Source organism: Heterocephalus glaber, unplaced genomic scaffold (assembly GCF_053883595.1).
Source record: "Heterocephalus glaber isolate CG9 unplaced genomic scaffold, H.glaber_assembly_v1.0 deba00001613, whole genome shotgun sequence".
Lineage (NCBI taxonomy): Eukaryota > Metazoa > Chordata > Mammalia > Rodentia > Bathyergidae > Heterocephalus > Heterocephalus glaber.
The window spans coordinates 4,416,995-4,440,449 of NW_028258384.1; the positions used below are offsets into that span (position 1 = coordinate 4,416,995).

Sequence of the window (23,455 nt, forward strand, 5' to 3'; positions counted from 1 at the left end):
TTGGTAAATTTGGTTGTTATTCTCTGTATAGAGAAAATTATATAATTTTCTTCTACAATTGAAGTATTGAAATATTATCTTCAAAATAAACCAACTGGGCTTGGAATAGCAAAAGGGCAAAACTGGTATCACCAACATAGTCAGCTAACATTTGAAGGCATTTGCTGTATATATAAGGTACAATACCCTAACAGCCAGGCATGGTGGCTTACACCTGTAATCCTAGCACTTGGGAGGCTGAGGCAGGAGGATCGCCATAAGTTTGAGGCCAGCCTGGGCTACATAGTGAGTTCAAGTTCAGCCTAAATTACATAGCAAGACCCTGTCTCAAAAACAAATTTTTTTAAAACACCCTTAGGAGTTTCAAATCTCTTATGTTTTAAACATTTCATTAAATTAGCAGCTTAGAAAACAATGTCCTCTTTAATAATGTGAATTTTTAAGGTAATGCTGAAGTAATGCTTTTTTAATTGCACATTTTGCTAAATGTAGCCCTAAGCTCTAGCTCATTTAAAGTTATAATAGGACCAAAAGTTTGATCCATATATGAACTAATTTGAGACTGTTAGCTTATAAGCAGGATCATTATGAACTTGAGTGTTACACCCAAAGAAAAAGTAATACAAAGCAGATGATCTCTTTTGGGTTTCTGCAAATTGCCAGTATGTCTCCACATACTGCTATTGCAAGTGGAATAATAGAAAGTAATTATATTCATAAAAATATAAATTCAGTCACTGCATATATTCTATATATTCTTGACATCTAAATTTATTAACACAGTAATGATTTATCTTTTTCTACTCAAAACTAAATGTTAATATTTAACATGTCTACATATGATTATGAAACTTAGGTATGAAAAATATACTTTTAACAGTGAGTAGTATTTAGATAAACGTTTGATAAGTTGGAGGTTTTTGTTCTTTACATAAATAGTATTATTGCAGCAACAAAAAATTTTCTTTGAAGCCTTTCTCCACAACCCTGAACTATGGATTCCATACTTTTATAATGGATTTCAGTTACGAATGATGTTCACCATCTTTGGAAAACTGCCTAATTAATGCTGCAGTAGTAATGTTTAGATCTGAGTTCACCTATAAAGCAAAAGGCATAAATATGAAACATTTAATACAAGCCTGAAAAGGTGAACTATGAATCTTCATTTCTAACATCAATTTAACTTTCTATACTGGATCAATATATTATATTTAGGTGATATTAAAAATGGTAACCTACTTAATTTAAATGTTAAATTTTAAATTATGAGGTTTTCATCAAAACCAACATCTCACACATGCACTTCTTTAAGGCATAATAAAGGTTATATTCTAGATAATGTAATAGTTTCTTAACACCCATAATGTAAGTAATAGATAGTTCAGAGATGAGAATGTTATTGCTATATGGGAATTACATTGAAATTTTAAAACATTTTGTATTAAGCCAAAATACAGACCTACTAAGAAGTTTGGCATATTCATTGAGCTATCTTTAATGTTACTTCTAAAAATCAGTTGTCATTTGTACCAATGATAAAAATTTCTATACAGAATCTACTTCCTCAGTCTATCTAGTTCCATTAAAAACTGTGTTTTATTATATTCCATAGTAAGTCAAAATCAATTATCATTCTGAAAACTTGCTTTACCCTAGGTTCTGGCTAAAGCACTTCAGGTTTTACTATGGACTATTTCTATAAAACTGCCATTGCTTCCAGTTTGTTTTTTTTTAAGAAATACAATATATTTTCACAAATTTCCATAATGTGTCTTAAGAAAAGTAAGAAGGCACTGCCATAATTATGAGATTGCTGAGGCAGTGTTTAGAATTCTCCATGTGAGCCAATCAATGTAAGGAAATGTACATATATTGTTAGTGTTGTAAAGAGTATAGCCTGAAGCCTGAGTCTATCCAGAATGGAGGGAACCAATTTTGGCATCATTACAGATAAATAAGCATTGAAAAATAAACCAAAGAACCACAGTATATTTTACCTTTAACTTTTTGTAAACCATGTTTTGTGGATAACTTCAGTTTTACCATAAGGCTGATATATTTTAATATTTTGAAAACATCAGTATTAATTTTGAGTTGGTAGAGGCAACCTAACCAACTACCATTATGTTTGGTACTAAGAGATATACCTTTCAATAAAATTATTGAAATGCAAAAAAAAAAAAAAAAGAAAAGAAAAATGTCAAGTTTCCCAGGAAGAACAACTAGTCTGTCATAAGCCATCAATATCCCACCAGGAACTTGTTATCCCTCCTCTTTTTTTTTTTTTTTTTTTTTTTTGAGACAGGGTCTCAGGCTGGCCTTGAACTCGCTGTGTACCCCAGGATGGCTTCAAACTTGTGGTGATCCTCCTGCCTCAACTTCACAAGGGCTGGGATTACAGGCATGTGCCACTGTGCCTGACATCCCTTTTAAGGAGTAGTTGGCTAAGGTAAAATATTCCTTAAACAGGCTTGGCCATATGCTTATAATCCCAGTACCCTGGAGGCTGAAGCAGGAGGATTGCAGCAAGCTTAGGACCAGCCAGAGCTACATAGCAAAACCCTGTCTCAAAAAAATTAAAATAAAAAGTTAAATTACTCCTAATAGTTATTAAAGCAAAGTACTTTGAGGTGAGGAGATGAGCATTGAAATGACACTGTCGGCCACAGTTTTCTGATGGGAAGTTGGGAGAGTCAACTGCATCTAAATCTAAGGAAAGAGAAAGTGCCATGCAATATCAAAGAGATTGCAGAGGTCCTCATCTTTCTTGGCCCCAAACCCTCACCTTCACAGTATTTTAGGGAAGCAGTACTCAATAGCTTGCTAGGGGCCTCTCACAGCCAGAAAGGTCATAGAGAGGAGAAAGGTTGTCATCTGTATAAATAAGTGTCCTTCTTATTTTCTCCTCCCTAAAATAGACTCATTAGGCTTTTGGCATACCTCAGAGACTGGGATCCTATGTCTCACTGCTTACAATTCCCAATAGTGTGCCTTTACTACAGTGATGTTATTGCATTGATCAAATTCCTTTCTCCAGGAACATTACCCAGCCCACCAGCTAAGTATGCATTAAAGAAGAGAATCTGGGCCACTCCCACACTTCTTATGAGTTTGCTGAGACCCAAAATCAGGCAAGGTAAGGCTCTCCCTAATAGAGATTGTCTTTCCATCTCCATACCAGAATACACCACAAGTGCTATTCCTTTTAATTAACAAAGGGACAAACATTTAGTTAGAAGCATTGCATGCTGATTAAGTGTTTAGTTTACAATCCAGCAGGACTGACAGATATATATGTTACAAACATTAATACCAAATAGGAAGAATTAAATATGATCAAGTGCAAGCAAAGAGCAAGGGAGCTAAAAAGGAAAAGTACCACTCAATCCAACTTCTAAGTGGAAGTAATAGAGGAGTTAAAGCCTGGAAGGTGAGTTAGTGCTCAAAAGACAGAAATTATGAAAAGGCTCAATCCAAGCTAAAAAAGAACATAAGAGCACAAGGATCTTCGTTCAATCCCCGGTACCCCCCCAAAAAAAAAGAACACAAGAAAGGGTGTGACCTGGGTGTGGTGGTACTACCTGTAATTCCAGCACTCTTGGAGGCTGAGACAGAAAGATCACAAATTTGAGCCCAGTGAGATCCTATCTCAAAAAGAAAAACAGAAGTGTTGCAAAGGCACAGAAAAAAAAATAAAAGTATTGAACTAAGAATAAGTAATCAGCCATGGCTAAAGAGGAAGTCACTGTAGCCTTGGCTCCCAGTGCTCTCTAAATGTTGATTGACTATATATATGTAGGATACCTGGTGAAATAAAATGAGAAATGACATCAGAATAAAAGTAGCAATGGCTAGATTGTGAGAGCCATTGAATGCTAGAATAAGGATTTTGAATTTACTGTACTTATCTAGGAATTGTCAAGGGGGATAAGTGAGTGTTACAGTTAAGTGGACTGAAAGTAGTCCAGGTTCTTGTGTAAGACAAGGAAAGAACTGTCAAGTGTACACCTGATAGTATGTACTAAGTGCTACATTTATTGAGATAATAGGATGGTAGCAGGAATAGTGAGAAGGGAAAAGGGAAAAAGAAGGGAAAGGGGGAAAAAGAGACTCCATAACTCAGGCTTCCAGTATTCAAATGGTCAGACACCATGATCCTAGGTGCCTCCCACTATCTACTGGTGTCAGTAATCTACCACCTCAGGCACCATGACCTCCTAAATTTAAAGCTGGATGATCATTGGGATGGTGTTGTGTTTATAGTTGAATGGAGAGAAAGGAAGTGGCTCACACAACTTCCCTATTTTAGGATTATGGAAGCATAGATAATCATTAGGGTATTGTGCTGGAGGGAAGGGAGTGGCTCACTCAGCTCCTTTGTTTCTGAATGTATTATTCTCCCCTGAGAGCTCTGGTCCCCAAAAAATCTTTGAGGGAAATTGAAGGAGGAAGTTCTGTCTTCTTTTTTTTTTTCATTGTTTGAACAGAACATTTTTGATACATTGAACAGGTACATTTGCAACACAAATAGTCACAGAACATTTTGATACAGCCCAAATGTTACATTTCTGGGACAGAACATCTTACAGAGAAAAAAAAAAAACTGAGGCAAGGCAAAGGTCTTACTGTGCATTATTGCTTCATCATGATATCTTTACCACTTAAACTCAAGATGGTAATGAGAAATAGGGGATTTGTTAATTTTCTCTCATTGCTGAGACAAAATACCCAACATCCAAAGTTAAAAGGGAAGGGTTTTATTTGGCTTACAATTCATAGAGGTTTCAGTCCATAATCAGCTTGCTCTGAGGCTTGGATGGCAAACAAGCATCACAGAGGAGAAACAACATGGTGCACACAAGGCAGCAAAGGTAACAAGAGAACCTTAACAATGTCTCCCTGCCCCTTTTATCTTATTCAGACTACTTAGAGTGGGCAGCACTCACACCTTTAATCCTAATGCCCTTGAGCCTAGTATTGCATCAGGAATCAATTCCAGCTTCACACATTCTAGATCAAGCCTATGACCACATAAGGCTTTTGGGGAAATCTAGACCCAAACCATAACATTCCTCCCCTGGCCCCCCAAAGACTTATGTACATTCCTTTACACAAAAGACATTTAGTCAATCTCTAAGAGTCACCAAAGTCCTAACAGTTTCAGCATTGCTGAAAAGTCTCCTCTGAGATTTAAAGCAAACTCTTAGATGCAAACCTCTGTACAAATGAAAAGAAAGTTAAACATTTCCAACATTCAATGGCATGAGATAGACATTTCCATTCCAAAAGTTACAAATAGTGGAATACAAAGGAATTGGACTAAAACAAGTCCAAAATCCAGCAGGGCAAACATTAAGTCCTGTAGTTCCATGTGCATCATCTGAGACAGTCTGTAGCAAGTTGTGAACTCCAAAGGGTTTAGGTTGCTCTGCTCCTATAGCACTTCCAGTGGTTGTAGTTCCTATGGCTTCCTTTTGGGGCCAGCTCTGCTCCCTCCTGGCAGTTTCCCTCAGATGATCCATGTTCCTGGCTTCTCCAAAGGAATTTCTGTCTTCTGTAGCTACTTCTGGCTGAATAGGGGCATTGGACCTACCCACTTGAAAACCAAAGAACTCTCATCCTGACTGATCTAGGAGTTCAAGGGAGCTGAGCCCTCCTTTGAAGATTTCTTGACTTATTTTACCTATAAGCCAATTTAAGTTGTACACATAAATATTTTAACCCATATAAACTATTTTTCATGGAAATCTCAAAAAGTCAAAAAGAATAAAAAACTTGTTGAGCTCAAACAAAACAGTTAGATGTCACAACTATTAGCGCAAATCGATCAGACAGGCAAGCATACATAAGACAGCTGCTTGTAAACCAGAGTGCACTCAGATATATTTGGCCATAGTCTTTTTATGAATCAGACACTACTATTATTTTAGTAAGTATAGTAAATAAGACAGTGGTGAGACTATTCACACAATCTACTTAGAAAGGGGCAAACGATTTTATCCATCTCATTCATCTTGTTGATGTTTTCTTTCTTGAAAAGAAGCTTGAGGTTGTCTATTGGTTCACAGGCATGTGAAGTTTGTGGTCCTTCTTTATCTTTTAGTGTCTCAGGTGGTTTGAGTTTTACCCTGGAAAGGTGAGTCCAACTATCTATTTCTTGTATCTTAATTACAAAAGAAGTGGTTAATAGGGTTGTGAGATCTTGTATAAGACAATATTTTCTGAATTGCTTGACTATTGGGAAAATGGGTGTGTTGCATGGGGACTGGCATGGCAGCAGTAATCATGTAACCAAAAAGCTATCAATGATGGGCTTTGACTTCAGTCTAGCCTCTTTCTTAAAGAAATACTGTTTTTTGTGAGGATATAGATTAGGGTTCTTTAGCTGAATTTCCATTAGAGTGGCCTCGACAGCCTTCCTTGAGGTGCCACCATACCATGCTTGAGGATCTACTCCTGGCAGAGACATTGGGCTCCATGAAGTCAGGCTGATTGAGTCCCTCAAAACTAGGATGCAGGTTGTCATGAGGTTTGAATGTCAGAGTGGCCCTAAGTAGGAAAATTATATCTTCCAATTATTGGTATGGGACACTCCAGTATCACCCTAAAGGCAGCTTAGGAATGGAAATCTTCCAAATGGCAGTTCAGAGTAAGGGTAAAGAAATCTCTCTGATTACCTTCCCTCAAGGCCCACAACAAATTTAGAATGGGATGAAAGCTCCCCCCAATCAGACACTAGAACTGAATAAGTCAAACCAGAATCAAGAATGTAACCTACTTGTCCACTACATCTAAAATTGCCCAAGGCTCCAGTGGAGTAAGTATGATACTTGTGTAGGAGCTTGCAGGCTGCTTCAAGCACCATCATCACTCATTGTCAGGATCTTCTTCCCTGGCCACCATGGTGAGGGGTGACCTCATCCCTCTCTTGGAACAAGGGCAGTCTCTTCCAATGCCAAGGGTCTCCTCCCCTCTGACAGGTCTGGTAGGGGCTAATTGGTTTCTGAGGGCATTCCTTTGTCCTGTTCACTTGCACTTGAACCACTTTGACTTATCCCATCCCTCTTTGGATTACCATGTGTTCACCCCAGATTGTAGGCTTTGTCATGAACCTTATCAAATAAGGCAAGCATGGCTCTAGCCCGCCTCCTTTCCTTATCCAATTCTCTTTGTTCTCTACTTCATTATGGTTATGAACACTGAATGAGCTTCATAAACCAATTTTATTTCAGTTTGTAAGCCCAGTTGCAGCTTTTTGAGCCTTTTCTTAACATCTGGAGCTGGCTGATTAATAAAGTATTCTTTATTTAATAAAGACTCAGAGTATAAATTAGTGTATTTATGGAGGATATCTTCAAGTCAAAGCAACTGGGTTCTCATTGGGACCCTAATAGATCTGAGTTTATCATAGTTCACAGGTTTGGGCAACCCTTGTCACATACAACCTGAAATTCTCTTGATGTATAACTTTCATTTAGCTTCTCTACCCTCTGTGTTATAATCTCACTCAGGCTCTTCTTGAGACCCATATAATGCTGAAGTTGGCTGATTATCAGATGGTGAAGCTGCAAAGGCTTCCTCACTGGCCTACTTTGTAGCTTTATAATCCTTTTCCTGTGCAACAAGAAATGAGGATGACATCTCATCAGGTCGCATCCAAAGCCATTGTTAGGGTACAATAAAGGCAATGAGACTGGTACAGAATGAAGGCCAGTTAAGAGGCAACTTCACTGCCTAGGTAAGAGATATAATTAAGGGGCCGGGGATTTAACTCAGTGTTTCCGCCGCCTACCTCGAAAGCACAAGGTCCCAAGTTTGATCCCCGGTACCCCCCAAAAAAAAATGGAAACAAAGAGATATAATGAAGGTCTGCACTAGAGTGGTGACAGTGGAAGTGGAGAAATAGATACAGACTCTAGAGTCTTCAGTATATAGGGGATATCTAAAGCTATAGAAAAATGGAGAACCTTACCCTAAGACAAAATGTAAAATGAAAAGAGAAAAAAAGCATAGAAAATACCAGTAACAAAAAAAGAGATGAAGTGTTCCCAAATTCATTTGTAAAATAACCAGAGGAACAGTATGAGAAATAGTAGAGCACAATGCTGAGAACCTCATGGTTCAAAAGTTTCAAAGTCCAGAGTCCCTGCAGTTAACACTCCCTTGATATGCATTCCAACAAAGGAGCTTAAAATTATGGTAGCCTTTTTAGCAGGCATGCCATAATTTTGGCTCTGACTGAGACTGTTGAAACTAAGAGCTCTGAGCTCTTAGTTACAAAAGTTATAGTCCAGTCAGGTAACTCATCCTATGCTTTTGCAATTGTGAAAACAGAATGCATTTTATTCTTATTTAATGTCATTGTGTTTCTTTTGAATTCTTATTCTAGCCTGCCCAAGAATATTTTACATTTTGACTCTGCCATCTAACATAAAATTTTAGATTTTCTCCCCACACTCTATTATCTGCAATTTGAACATCTCACTGCATATACTTTATTTTCAATTGTTTTAAATAATTTTATTGGTAATCTCTTGATATATATAATGATCAGATTCATCATAGGGAATTTGTATCTCAACATAATATATATTGATTCTTATTTTCTCCATACCCCTCCCCTCCTTTCAATCCTTCTTCCCTTCCTTATATAGATAAGCTTTGTTTCCACTTTTTTCCTATTCTATTTTTTTTCTTTTCCCTTTCTTCCTTATCCTCTCTCCTCTTCATTGTTCTTCTTACCAACTGAATATTTTCTTCCCAATAACTATTATCCACTTTGGTCATTATTTATGATTTCACTTGTTCACACAAAAGAAACAATACAATAGTTAAACATGTGTGTGAAATTTATTTCACTTAAAATTATGGTTTCAAGGTACATACATTTACATTAAAAGCAAGGACCTGAGTTCAATCTCCGGTACCAAAAAAAAAAGTCTCAAGTTTATCCTTTTTTATGGCAGAGTAGTACTCCATTTTATACCTAAAAACCCCACATTTTCTTTATCCACTCATCCATTGACAAACATCTGTGCTGCTTCCAAGTTTTACCTATTACAAATTGTGCTGCTATAAACATGGTTGTCCATATATTGCTGTGGTATGATGCTTCTCACACTGTCAGGAAGATAACAAGAAGAATAGATGGGTCAAATGGAACCTCTAGTTCAGTTTTTTAAGGAATTCCCATAACGATTTCAATAGTGGTGGTACAAATTTACCCTCCCAGCAACAGTGAGGAAAAGTACCTTTTTCCCCATAGTCTGGCAAGCATTTGTTATAGGTTGATTTCTTGATGATAGTCATTCTTTCAGGAATGAAATGGAATCTAAGTATTATTTTAATTTGCAACACTGGAAATAAAGTGAAATTGAACATTTTTACATTTATTTGCTGTTTATGCTCCTTCATCTGAAAAGTGTCTACTAATTTCAGATGCTCGTGTTTGGACTGAGTCTTTAAATTTGGGGGCCTAATTTTTTTTCAGTTCTTTGTATATTCTAGATATTAGTCTTCTGTCCAATGAATAGCTGGTAAAAATTTGTTCCCATTTTGTGGGTTGTTTCTTCACTCTTTGATGGCTTCTTTTGCTGTGCAAAAGATTTTTTAATGTGATGAGATCCCAGTTGTTGATTCCTTGTATTATTTACTGAGTGACTGGCATTTTGTTCATAGACTTTGCCTACACCTATGTCTTCCAGAGCTTTACTATTTTATGTACCAGGAGTTTAAGATTTCAGTTTTAATACTTAGATCTTTGATCCACTGTTATTTTACTTTATTGTATGGTGAGATATATGGTCTAGGGTTAATCTTTGGCATGTGGAAAGCCAGTTTTCCCAGCATCATTTATTAAAGAGGCTATCTTCCAGTGAAGGTGTTTGGACCCTTTGTCAAAAATAAGGTGCCTGAGTGCATTTGTAGTTGTTTCTGCGTCTTCTATTCTATACCAGTAATACTCAGTTCTGTTTTGTTTTGTTTTGTTTTGCTTTGCTTTTTGCAGTACCATACTATTTTCTTCACTGTAGCTTTGTAGTGTAATTTCAGGTTGAGGATTTTGATGCCCCTCCCTTGCATTTATTGCCCAGAATTGCTTTTGTTATTCTAAGTCTCTTCTGGTTCCAGATGGGTTTTTGGATTATTTTCCCTACTGTCCCTGTGAGACATGCTATTGGTATTTTAATTCTGAATTGCATAAATCTGTATAACCCTTTAGGGAGTATGGGCATTTTCAGTATATTGGTTCCTCCTACAAAAGAGCAAGGGTTATCTTTCCACCTGCTGATATCCTCTTTGATCTCCTTCTTCAGGCTTTTGTAGTTTTCAATGTAAAGCTCTTTTATTTCCTTTGTTGCATTGATTCCTAAGTATTTAATTTTTCTTGATGCTATTAAGAAACAGGTTGGCAGGTCCCGAGGAGCAGCTATGTGGCCCTGACCAGCATGGCTGTGGGAGGATCACAGCTGGGGCTCTGCCTGGACCCCAGAGGCTCAGGCACACCCACCCAAGCCAAAGGCCCACCCAGAAAGGGACTGCATGGACACATGGGCTTCAGCCGGAGGTTCACCATACCATTGTCCATAGCCAGGGAACCACCTGGAGTAGAGCTGTACAGACACCCAAGAAATACCCAGAGGCTGGCCCCAATACAATTGATAACTGCAAGGAGCCCCTAGCGAAAGCCTGTACAGACAACAGAAACTGTGGTGCACAGCCCCAAACCAAAGGCCCTCCCAGACAATAGCTACATAGGGGCCCCAGCAAGAGGCATGTCTAGATACCATACCAAGTGTGCTCAGGCCCAAGCCAGAAGCCCACCCAGACAACACGTCACCTCAGGAATCTAGAAGGCCACCATTCTGAGCCCAGGAATTGGTGTACTGGTGAGCAGCAAAGTAAAGGCTGCTCGGTGGCTTGCTGAGAATTTAAGACCAGTGAGTGAGCAAAAAGTCACCTCAACAAAGGCACAGCAGGCTGCATCTGTTGAAATAAGAAGACAAGTAAATAAGTCCCAAAACCAGACTTCCAAATAATCTAAGGTAACCCCAAAGGGCAACGAGATGGAACAATCTGATACTCAACCGCCTGGACTCCCTGAACTGGCAAAGAAAGGGGACCTGGAAAAAATGAAATGAGAAATAATTTCTCAGACAACAGCAGAGATTGTGCCCATAGTACAAGACATGATTAATAAGTCTAGAGAGGACACAGATAAAAAAATAGAGGAGCTGAGGAATATGATGGAACCCCAACATAGGAAACAAATGGAATCCATAAAACAAATACAAACAGATTTCTAGGAGATTAAAAACTTCATTGAAATTTTATGCAGCAGAATAAGTCAATGCAAGCACAGAATTTCAGATATAGAACACGGATTGCAATTAATGAACAGGAAAAGAAAAAATTATCTTTTTAAATTAATTTTATTGGTACATTTTAGGTATACAATATAATGACATTCATCATTGGAAAGTTGACCTTTACATAATCTCTCTTGGCTCTTATTTTTTCCCCATTCCCCTGCCCTCCCTACAGCTTCTCCATCCCTCCCTATTTGGAAAGATTTTGTTTCAAATTTTTCATTTTCTCATATTAATTTCCATTACTTTCTTTCCTTTCCCCTACTCCTCCCACTTCCCCTACCCTTTGCTCCTTTTCTTCCTATTTCACATTATCTATTATACCTTTTAGTCCTCATTTACACTTTCAGTTTCTGACACTAGAGAAACTGTTCAGTATATACACGTGTGTCCTTTTATTTCATTTAAGTATATGGCTTCAATGTGCATCGATTTAGCTATAAATGTCTCTAGTTTCTCATTTTTAATGGCTAAGTAGTACTCCATTCTATTAAAAAAAACACATTTTCTTTATCCAATCACCAGTTGATGGGCAATTGGGCTGCTTCCAAGTTTTGGCTATTACAACCTGTGCTGCTATGAACATAGGTGCACATGTATCACTGTGGTATGATTTTTTTTAATTCTTTGGGGAAGATATCCAGCAGGGGAATAGCTGGGGACTAGGACTTCCAGTCCTAGTTCTTTGAGGTATCTCCACACTGAGTTCCACAGTGGCTGCACTAGTCTACACACCCACCAGCAGTGGAGCAGTGTTCCTCTTTCCCCACAGCCCCACCAGCATTTGTTATTGGTTGATTTCATGATAGTAGCCAGTCTTTCTGGGGTGAGGGAAAATCTCAGGGTTGTTTTCATTTGCATCTCTCGGACCAATGATATTGAACATTTTTTTCATATGCTTATTTGCTATTGCTACTTCTTTCTCTGAGAAATGTCTATGCCTTTCAGGTGCCCATTTTTGGATAGGATCTTTCAATTTGGGAGGTCTGATATTTTGAAGTTCTTTATATATTCTAGATAGTAGTCCTTTGAATGAGGAGCAGCAGGAGAAAATTTTTCCCACGTCATGGGCTGTCCCTTCAAACTGTCGGTGGTTTCTCTTGCTGTGCAGAAGCTTTTTACTAAGAAGAGATCCCACTTGTTGATTGTTTCTGCTAGTTCATGACCAACTGAGGTTTGGTTCATAAAATCTTTTCCTACACCAATGTCTTCAAGAGTTCTACCTAACCTCTCTTCCAGGCAGTTTAGTGTTTCTGTTTTAATTTTCAGATCTTTAATCTGTTTCTATTTTAGTTTAGTGAATCATGAGAAACAGGTCTAGTTTTAATCTTTGGCAAGTGAAAACCCAATTTTGCCAGCACCATTTCTTAAAGAGGCTATCTTTCCTCCAGTGAGGGTGTTTGGTGCCTAGATGATGCAAAGAAGAATAACATAAGAATGATTGGAGTCAAGGGAGAAACAGGAGAGAGGGCAGATGACATAAAAAATTTGTTCACAGAAGTAATGGCAGAAAAATTCCCAAATAGGGGAAAGGAACTTGACATACAGATGAGTGAAGCATATACAACTCCCAACTAGCTGTGATCAAAAAAACTACACATAGGCATATAATAGTTAAGATTCCAGAAACCCAACAGAAGAACAAAATTCTACAAGCAGTTAGAGAAAAGAAACAAATCACATACAAGGGAAAACCCATCAGAATCACAGCAGACTGCTCAGCACAAACCCACAAGGCAAAAAGAGTATGGAGTGACATATTTCAAGCCCTAAAAGAAAACAGCCTCCAACCCAGATTGATGTACCCTGCAAAACTATCTTTCAAAATTGATGGAGAAATAAGATACTTTCATGACAAAGAGCACCTTAGGAACTTTGTGAATACCAAACCAGCACTTCAAAGAAGAAATAATCCCATACATATTACCTGATCATAGTGCAATAAATTTGGAAAACAATGACAAAAGAAGAAACAAAAACTGCATAAACACATGGAAATTAAATAACACTCTACTGAACACCAACAGGTCACAGATCAGATGAAATTAAAAAATAAATTAGTCTCCACAACTACATGACAATGCCAATAAAACATATCAGAACTTATGGAACACGATGAAAGCAGTCCTATGAGGAAACGATATAGTGGTGAATTTCCACATCAGAAAAACAAAGCCAGCTCAAACAAAGGACCTAATGTTGAACCTTAAGTTTCTAGAAAATGAAGAGCAAGTTAAACACAAAGTGTGTGCCAGGAAGGAAATTGTAAAGATCAGAAGAGAAATTGATACAATTGAGACAAAGAAAACAATGCAAAGAATCAATGAATCCAAGAGTTTATTTTGTTTTTATTATATTTTTGTTAAATTCTTTTATTGGTACATTTTAGGTATACAACACAATTACATTTCTCATTGGGAACTTGTACCTTTACACGATGCATCTTGGATCTTATTTTTTCCCCATTCCTAGCCCTTCCTTCACCCCCTCCAACCTTCCCTATTTACAAAGACTTTATTTCCATTTTTCCCATTGCTCTGCATTTTTCCTTTCCCTTCTTTCCTTCTCTCTGCCACTCACACTACCCCTACCTCTTTAGACCTTTTCTTCCCATTTTCCATTACTGATTATTCATTCTAATCATTGTTACATTTTAGGTATACCATATAATGACATTCATCATTGGAAATTTGCACCTTTACATAGTCTCTCTTGGTTCTTATTTTTCACCCTTGCCCATCCCTCCCTTCAACCCCTCCAGTCCTCCCTATTTACAAAGATTTTGTTCCTAATATTCCATTTTCTCATATTAATCCCATTCCCATCTTTCCTTTCCCCTACACCTCCCACTTCCTTCCCCTTTGCCCCTTTTCATCCTATTTCACATTACCTATTATACATTTTAGTCCTTATTTACACTTTCAGTTTCTCACACCAGAGGAACTATTTGGTATTTTACATGTGTGTCCTATTTATTTCACTTAAGAGTATCACCTCAATGTGCATCCACTTAGCTATAAATGTCTCTAATTTCTCATTTTTTATGGCTGAGTAGTACTCCATTTTATTAAAAAAAAAACACTTTTTCTTTATCCAGTCTCCAGTTGATGGGCATTTGGGCTGTTTCCAAGTTTGAGCTATCACAAACTGTGCTGCTATGAACATGGGAGCACATATATCACTGTGGTATGATTCTTTTAATTCTTTGGGGAAGATCCCCAGCAGTGGAATAGTGGGGTCAAATGGGACTTCCAGTCCTAGTTCTTTGAGGTATCTCCATACTGATTTCCACAGTGGTTGCACCAGTCTACACTCCTACCAGCAGTGGAACAGCATTCCTCTTTCCCCACAGCCCTGCCAGCATTTGTTATTGGTTGATTTCATGATAGCAGCCTTTCTTTCTGGAGTGAGGTGGAATCTCAGTGTTGTTTTCATTTGCATCTCTTGAATGACCAGTGATGTTGAACATTTTTTCATGTATTTCTTTGCTATTTCTACTTCTTTGTCTGAGAAATGTCTGTTCATTTCAGATGCCCATTTTTGGATTGGGTCTTTAAATTTGGGAGGTCTGATCTTTTTAAGTTCTTTATAGATTTGAGATAGTAGACCATTGTCTGAGGAAGAGCAGGTAAAGATTTTTTCCCACATTGTGGGTTGTCTCTTCACACTGCTGGTGGTTTCTCTTGCTGTGCAGAAGCTTTTTAATAGGAAGAGATCCCACTTGTTGATTGTTTGTGCTAGTTCACGGGCAACTGAGGTTTAGTTCATAAAATCTTTTCCTACACCAATGTCTTCAAGGTTCCAACTGGTTCAGAGTTTCTATTTTAATATTTAGATCTGTAATCCATTTCAATTTTAGTTTAGTGCGTGGTCAGAGATATAGGTTTAGTTTTAATCTTTGGAAAGCTGAAAGCCAATTTTTCCAGCACCATTTATTAAAGAGGCTATCTGTCCTCCAGTGACGGTGTTTGGCTCCTTTATTGAAGATAAGATGGCTGAGTGTGTCTGGCCTTGTTTCTCCATTTTCTAATCTGTTCCACTGGTCCTCAGGTCTGTTTCTTTGCCAGTACTATGCTGTTTTTATCAGAATAGCTTTGTAGTAGAGTTACAGGTTGGGGATTGTGATACCCCCTGCCATGTCTCTGTTACCTAAAATTGCTTTTGAAGTTCTGGGTCTCCTCTTGTTCCAAATGAATTTTTGGATTGTTTTCTCAAGGTCCATGAAGTACGCTGCCGGGATCTCATTTGGAATTGCATTAAATCTATATAGCAGTTTTGGAAGTATGGCCATTTTCACTATATTAATCCTTCCTACCCAGGAGCAGGGGATGTCTTTCCATTTTCTGATATCATCTTCAATCTCTCTTTTCAGAGTGCCATAGTTTTCAGAGAAGAGGTCTTTGATTTCTTTCATTAGGTTGATTCCCAGGTATTTCAGTTTTTTGGATGCTATTGTGAAAGGAATTATTTGCCCTATTTCTCTCTCAGTGAGTCTGTCATTGGTGTAGAGGAAAGCTATTGATTTTTGTGTGTTGACCTTGTAACCAGCTGCTTGACTGAATTTGGTTATTAAGTCTAGAAGACTTTTGGTGGAGTTCTTGGGGTCTTCTATATAGAGTATCATGTCATCTGCAAATAATGACAATTTGACTTCTTCATTTCCTATCTTTATTCCTTTTATTTCTTTCTCTTGTCTAATTGCCATGGCTAATGTTTCCAGAACTATATTGAACAGGAGTGGTGATAGTGGACATCCTTGTCTTGTTCCTGATTTTAGTGTGAAGGATTTCAAGTTTTGACCATTTAGTATGATACTAGCTATTGGTTTTTCATAGATGGCTTCTATCAGTTTGAGGTAGAGACCATCTATTCCAATTTCTTGTAGGGTTCTTATCATAAATGCATGTTGGATTTTGTCAAATGCTTTTTCTGCATCTATGGAGATAATCATATGGTTTTTGTCCTTGGCTCTATTGATATAGTGTATTACATTGATTGATTTGTGTATGTTGAACCATCCCTGCATCCCTGGGATGAATCCCACTTGATCAGGGTGTATGATCTTCTTGATGATCTTCTGCATTCTGTTTGTCAGTATCTTATTAAGGATTTTTGCATCTATGTTCATTAGTGTGATTGGCCTATAGTTCTCTTTTTCGGTTGGGTCTTTCTCTGCTTTGGGGATCAAGGTGATGCTTGCTTCCAGGAATGAATTTGGGAGTATTACTTCCCTTTCAATTTCATTGAAGAGTTTAAAGAGTAGTGGCAGCAGTTCCTCTCTAAATGTCTTGTAGAATTCAGCAGTGACACCATCAGGGCCTGAGCTTTTCTTAGTTGATAAGTTTTTTATCACGTTTTAAATTTCATTGGTTGATATTGAGTTGTTTAGAATTTTTAGGTCTTCTTCATTCAACTTTGGTAATTCATATGTATCTAGGAATCTTTCCATTTCTTCTGTGTTGTCCATCTTATTGGGTATAGGTTCTGGAAGTAGATATTGATGATCCTCTGGATTTCTGCTGGGTCTGTTGTAATTTCACCCTTTTCATTCCTAATTGCATGGATTTGGGCCTTTTCTTTCCTTTTTCTGATAAGGTTGGCTAAGGGTTTGTCAATTTTATTGATTCTTTCAAAGAACCAACTCTTGGCATCATTGATTTTTTGTATTGTTCTCTTATTGTCTATTGCATTGATTTCTCCTCTGATCCTTATAATTTCCTCCCTTGTATGAGCTCTGAGGTTGTCCTGCTCTTCTTTTTCTAGAAGCTTGAGGTGCAGCATCAAGTTGTTTATTTGGGCTCATTCTGTTTTCCTAATGTGCATATTCACTGCTCTGAATTTCCCTCATTAGACTGCTTTCATTGTGTCCCATAGATTCCGATATGTTGTATTGTCATTGTCATTTAATTCAAGGAACTGTCTGATTTCTTCTTTAATTTCCTCTGTGACACATTGGTTATTCAGAAGTGTGTTGTTCAATTTCCACGTGTTTATGAAATTTTTTGAGTTTCTTTTGCTATTGATCTCCAATTTCATCACACTGTTGTCTGATAATATACAGGGGATAACTTCAATTCCTTTGGACTTACTTAAACATGTTCTCTGTGTGAGTATGTGGTCTACTTTGGAGAATGACCCATGTGCAGTTGAGAAGAATGTGTATTCTGATTTTGTGGGGTGGAAGACTCTGTAAACATCTGTTAAGTTCATTTGTTCAAGAGTACAATTGAGTTCTAGTATTTCATTACTTATTTTTAGTCTAGTTGATCTATCTATTTGTGACAGTGAGGTGTTGAGGTCCCCCACTACAATTGTATTAGTGCATATATGACTTTTCCTGTCCGTTAGTATTTGTTTTATATAGTTGGGCACACTAGTGTTTGGTGCATAAATATTTATGATTGTCATCTCTTCCTCTTGGATTGCTCCCTTTACAAGGAGGTAGTGTCCTTCTTCATCTCTCTTAATCAGTGTTGGTTTGAAATCTACTTGATCTGCAAAGAGGATAGCTACTCCTGCTTTTGGGGGGGTTCCCGTCACATGGAGTATTGTCCTATGAGCTAAGATGTGGTCTATTTTGGAGAAAGTCCCATGTGCAGCTGAGAAGAATGTACATTCTGTGATTGTGGATTGGAACACTCTACTAAGATATCTACTAAGTACATATGTTCAAAGAATTGCTTAGCTCTGATATTTCTTTGTTGATTTGTTTTGTCTAGTTGATCTATTTGTTACAGTGGGGTTTTGAGGTCCTCCATTACAACAGTATTAGTGTTTATTTCATTTTTCATGTCCATTAATGTTTGTTTTATATAGATGGGGGTGCTGGTATTTGGTTTACATATATTTATATTTGTTATCTCTTCCTCTTGGATTGTTCCACTCACAAGTATTTAGTGACTTTTTGGCTCTTCTGTTAAGTCTTGGCTTGAAATTCACTTTGTTTGCAAATAAAATAGCTACCCCTCTCTCTTCTGGTTCTTTCAGTATATGCTTTTCATTTTGAGTTATATGTGTTTCTTATATGCAACATATTCTTGGATCTTGTTTCATGATCCATTCTGTTTCTTTTAATTGCTGAATTCAGACCATTTACATTGATCTTTATAACTGTTATGTACTGACTTATTCTTGGCATATTATTTTCCTGTGGTTGTTTCCCTTACTTTTTCCTCTGTTTAATTCCTTGCCTTGCCTGGTAGATTCATTCTATTGAGATTCATGGAATTGTTGTCTTCATTGTCTTTTAGAATATCCTTCAGAACTTTTTGGTGTGCTGGTTTGTTGATGAAGAATTTCTTCAGATGTTCTTTATCATGGCTGTATCTTATTTCTCACTCAATTTTGAAAGAATTTTGCAGGGTACATCAATCTGAGTTGGAGTTTGTTTCTTTTAGGGCCTGAAATACTTTACTCCATGCTCTCCTTGACTTAAGAGTTTGTGTTGAGATGTTTCCTGTGATTCTGATGGGCTTTCTTTATAGGTGATTTTTTTTTATTTTCTCAGCTTTTCGTATTCTCTTCTTGTGCTGAATTTCTGGAATCTTGACTATTATCTTCCTTGGTGTAGTTTTATTCTTATCATGGCTAATTCAAGTGTTATATGCCTCACTTATCTGTATGTCAAATTCTTTTTCCATATTGGGAAGTTTTCTGCCATTGCTTGTGTGGTAGAACAGAACAAATTTTTTATGTCCTTTGCCCTATCTACTGATTTTTCATTAATTCCTATCAACCTTATGTTATTATAGGGAACCCCTGCTGATTGATTCAAAGCCCAAGGACACCTGAGAACCCTGTAAGGATATGACCCCACTGTCTAGCACATGTGCACAGCCAGACACACTTATGTAAGAATGACTTAGCATAGGCAATCACACATGTGCAACATCGTCATGTCAGGACACAATGTTGTAATAATGTCTGGTAATGTCTTATAATGGCCAATATAAGGGCTGAGGAATAAAGACACACTGTGCTCTTGGTGTTTTTGCTGATCCCAGCTCCACGTGCTTTCTTTACCCTGAAGATCACATCTAGGAAGTACCCCTTCAGCTGCCTCCCAGGAGACTCAGCCCTAACATATGATGTAGTCAACAAGATGATGTGGCAGGATAACATGAGTTTCCCAGTGGTGTCCCAGTGGAAACAGCACCTAACAGCAAAGGAGAGCCCTGGGGATTTGCTGAAATACACACCACCCCCCACCACCCCATCCCCCCACCACCCCACCCCCTCCGCCTTGCTTTGGTTGCCTGCAGCAACCTTTTTGGTGCCCTGGAAGGCCCCTGAGGACTGAGAGGTGGTCCACCTGAGACCAGGAGATGTCTTAAGGGCCTTAGAGTGCTGAATGCACAAATTCCTCCCACCCACCATGAATCTGAATCGGTGGGGTAGGTGGGCTGGCTCTTTCTTGCTCTTTTCCACTGTGTGGGGAAAGAGGCAGAAGATCTCCTCCAGTGAAAGGACCAATTGCAATGAACAAAGGAGAACCTGGTACAATGACTGGCTGCCAAAGAAAAGTTGCAAGACACAGGGAGCACTGATACCAGGAGAACCCACTGATACTACATACAAGGGCTACTATATGACAAACGATAGAGGTGGAGAAGCCCCTAGCCCAAGGCGGGGGACTAAGGGGGCCAACAAAAAAAATTAAAACAGAAAATGGGGCTAACATTTGCTCTTTGAGCTAACAGAATAAAATGGCGAGCCTGCAGCTGTACTGATGCACACCTCCAACGAGGTGCAAAGAAAAGATGCTTGGGCTCTGCCAGCAGTGTCTTGACCAGTGGCACTGGGACCCCGATGCCTGTGGCAGGGGGAAAACAAACAGTAACAGGACCCAAGGCCAAGAGATTTCAAGTGGTGGCACTAAACCCAACACAATGAGAGAGGCTCTGAGATGCCTTAGCATGGCTGGATGACGTAAAAGTGAAGCACAAGGTAAGAGACCTGTAAAATCTGGGCCACTTAAAAAAAAGAAAATAGGAAGGGGGCGGAGCCAATCGGGGGCGTCCGCAGCCGTGTTGACTTCGGAGTCCTCGCCACGCGGCTGCCTGGCTCTCCGCGCATGCTCAGCTGCCAGGCAGTTCTGGAGGCTGCCCCAGTCTTGGGTCCCTGTACGCGACCCACCCCTCCCCCCGGCCGGTGGCGGCGGCGGTGTTGTGGTGGTAGCGGCGGCCGGCTGCCTCGGAGCTCCTAGAGTCCCTGCGCACAGCTGACACGCCGCTGTGGCGAGCCGGACCGACTGCCGCGCCACAAGTCCTTTTGGAATAAATCATAGAATTGAACTTCATTCAGATGTGGTGGAATATGCCAAGGAAAAGCTGGAGAGTTTCATCAAAAATAGTGATAGTTTTGATAAATTTGAGTTCTGTGAACCTGCATTTGTGGTTGGTAATTGCCTCCAAATAGCATCTGACAGTTATCAGTATGATCGAATTTATTGTGGAGCTGGAGTTCAGAAAGACCATGAAAATATTGCTGAAAGTTGGAGACATACTAGTTATGCCTATAGAAGATCAAACACAGATTATGCGAAATGGACAAAACACTTGGGAAAGTAAAAATATCCTTGCTGTTTCATTTGCTCCACTTGTCCAACCTAGTAAGAATAATAATGGCAAGCCAGATTCTGTGGGACTCCCCCACCCTGTGCTGTCAGGAATCTATAGGACTTGGCTCTTATTTACATTCGACGCACACTTAGAAATTTCCTAAATGATGAGATTCAGGCCAAGGAGATTCCTCAAAGGGCTCCACCCAAGAGGAAAAGAAAGAGTTAAGCAGAGGATTAACACATGGTATTTGTGGGTAACCAGCTTATTCCTCAGCCTCTAGACGGTGAGGAGGATGAGAAAATGTAAGAAGATAACAAAGAAGAGGAAGATCACAGTGAAGCCATGAAGCCGGAGGAGCCACCTCAAAATTTACTGAGAGAAAAAAATCATGAAGCTGCCCCTCCCTGAATCTTTAAAAGCTTACTTGACATATTTTAGAGACAAATAAATCAAGAAGAAAAAATACCTACGATACTCCTTTAGTCTTGAAAAAGTAGCATTTATTAGGAGTTTAAAGAAAGAATTATTTCTTTGACCAGAGTGAATTATAGTGGAAAAAAGTATAACTTGTTTGTCAGTAACAAAAACAATGTATTCATTGATTAAAAAGAATCTATCTCTTTTATAAAATCTATTTTTCTTTAAATCTTGGGAAAATGCTGTTTTAACTCAGTAATTTCAAAGTGGAATGCAACAATAGTCAAGACTTTGTGTACTATAAATCCTTTTCTGATTCCTTACAGATTTGTAGTGGTGAGGTTTAGATTTAATTTTCTATAAGGTTTAAATAATTGTTAAGCATATATGATCTGATTTAAATTGCAGTTGTTGGTGTTTCCTCTATGAAAAGATGCTTTGTAGACCTATTTACACTTTTGTTTCAATCACTCTTGCTGAATTGCTGTAAATATATTCCGGGAAATTTATGAGTGCAATAATAATACAATATATTCAATAATTTAGCTTTAAAAACATAAATTTAATGAAACTTTACAGTCCTGAAACTTTTGCTTTTGAATCTGTTGCCAAAAGACATGGGGAAAATACTTGCTTCTCTTACAGAGATTTAAAGAGCACAGCAGGTGAAATAGGAAGTCTATACTTGACACAACTCTTAATTTGTATGGAACCTTTACATTTTCAGTATTTAAAAATAATGAGGCTATTTTAATTCTCTGGAATTTTAAAAGGTAGTATATTTAGAATTTTTTCCTATAGTTCACTGTATAAAGTATTTAGTTTTTAGAAGTTCATTGTCCTGTCTGACTGATAGTGTAGTGTGTGTGAAGGAATGAGGACAAGTGACCACTTCCTGGGAACTCCCAAGTAGCAGAGCATGTGTGGTCAGCTGATGCACTTTAGCACATGAGACTTATAGTTTATCAGAATATTTATCTTTGACAAGGTAGAGCTGAGCTTGCCTACATTTGCTTTGGATCTTTCTGTTATAAGAAATAGTCACAGAAATTGTATGTAGACGCCTTTGTGCTAAAAATCAGGTTCAGAATTATAGTGTAATATTTGGGACCTACACCATGTTCATTTAACTTGTCATATTTTTCTGTTTTCTTCATTAAAATGATAATGATTCTCACTTTTGCTTTATGTTACATACTTAAGTCACATAGCTTATCAGTGATAAAACCAGGTAGTAAATGTCATTATAAGGGGGTTTTTTTCCTAGTAAGACCTGAAAACAAGTCATTCCATGTTAAGAAAGCATACAGTGTAATGTATTTCTATTTAGTGTTACATGGATCATATATTTTTTAAAGGGAAAAATTTGGAACTATCACTGTCCACCAGCATTACCATCACAGTAGTCATTCACATATGCTCAAGGAAACTCAGTCATTGTGAGTGAAAGAATTATTATCTCTTTACTCAGACTCAGACACTGTTTCAACAGTCTCAGCTCCAGTAGTCCCACACATCTAAAACAATTGTTTGAAACAGTCTAAACATGAAATTGCACCACACATTTGAGGATATTTTAGTAATGTGAAAGATAACTTCAGGGAAAGTGTTTGTCTTACACCCATGGCTGGCGTAGTGGTGGTATGGAATGAAAATGTCTGATTTTTTTCCTGAGGTGAATATTAAACTATTATTATCAAGAAATGCCCTATCTCATCTATCTAAGAAAAAAAAGTCAGTTTCATACTTCTGTCATAGATTTTATTAGAAACGTTCTTTTGATTTTGAATCAACTATTTCAGAAGTTTAATTCTGAATTCTTGCGCTCATGTATTTTTATCTAGAAAACCTAGGAAGAGTTTTCATTTTGTTTATCCTCCATTTCCATTTTTTTGCTGGAGCTAGTGTTCAGATATGTAAAAATATATTTTCTACAATGATGATTTTACTATTCAGGAGAGTTTTTGTTAGGGATATATTTGAAGATTGACATTTTCATATTGTCTTTCATTCTGTTGACCTTGGCAAAGTAGATTTTCATGATCATTATGTATTTTTTGTCATTAGAATTTACCTTTTGTGTTTCTAAATGCACTTATTTTATAG

General features: G+C 37.9%; 1 pseudogene; it reads left to right on the forward strand.

The window, feature by feature from the left end:
* The first annotated feature begins 20,639 nt into the window (after positions 1-20,639).
* On the forward strand, positions 20,640-21,390 carry LOC101706472 (protein-L-isoaspartate O-methyltransferase domain-containing protein 1 pseudogene; annotated as a pseudogene).
* The last annotated feature ends 2,065 nt before the right edge of the window (positions 21,391-23,455 follow it).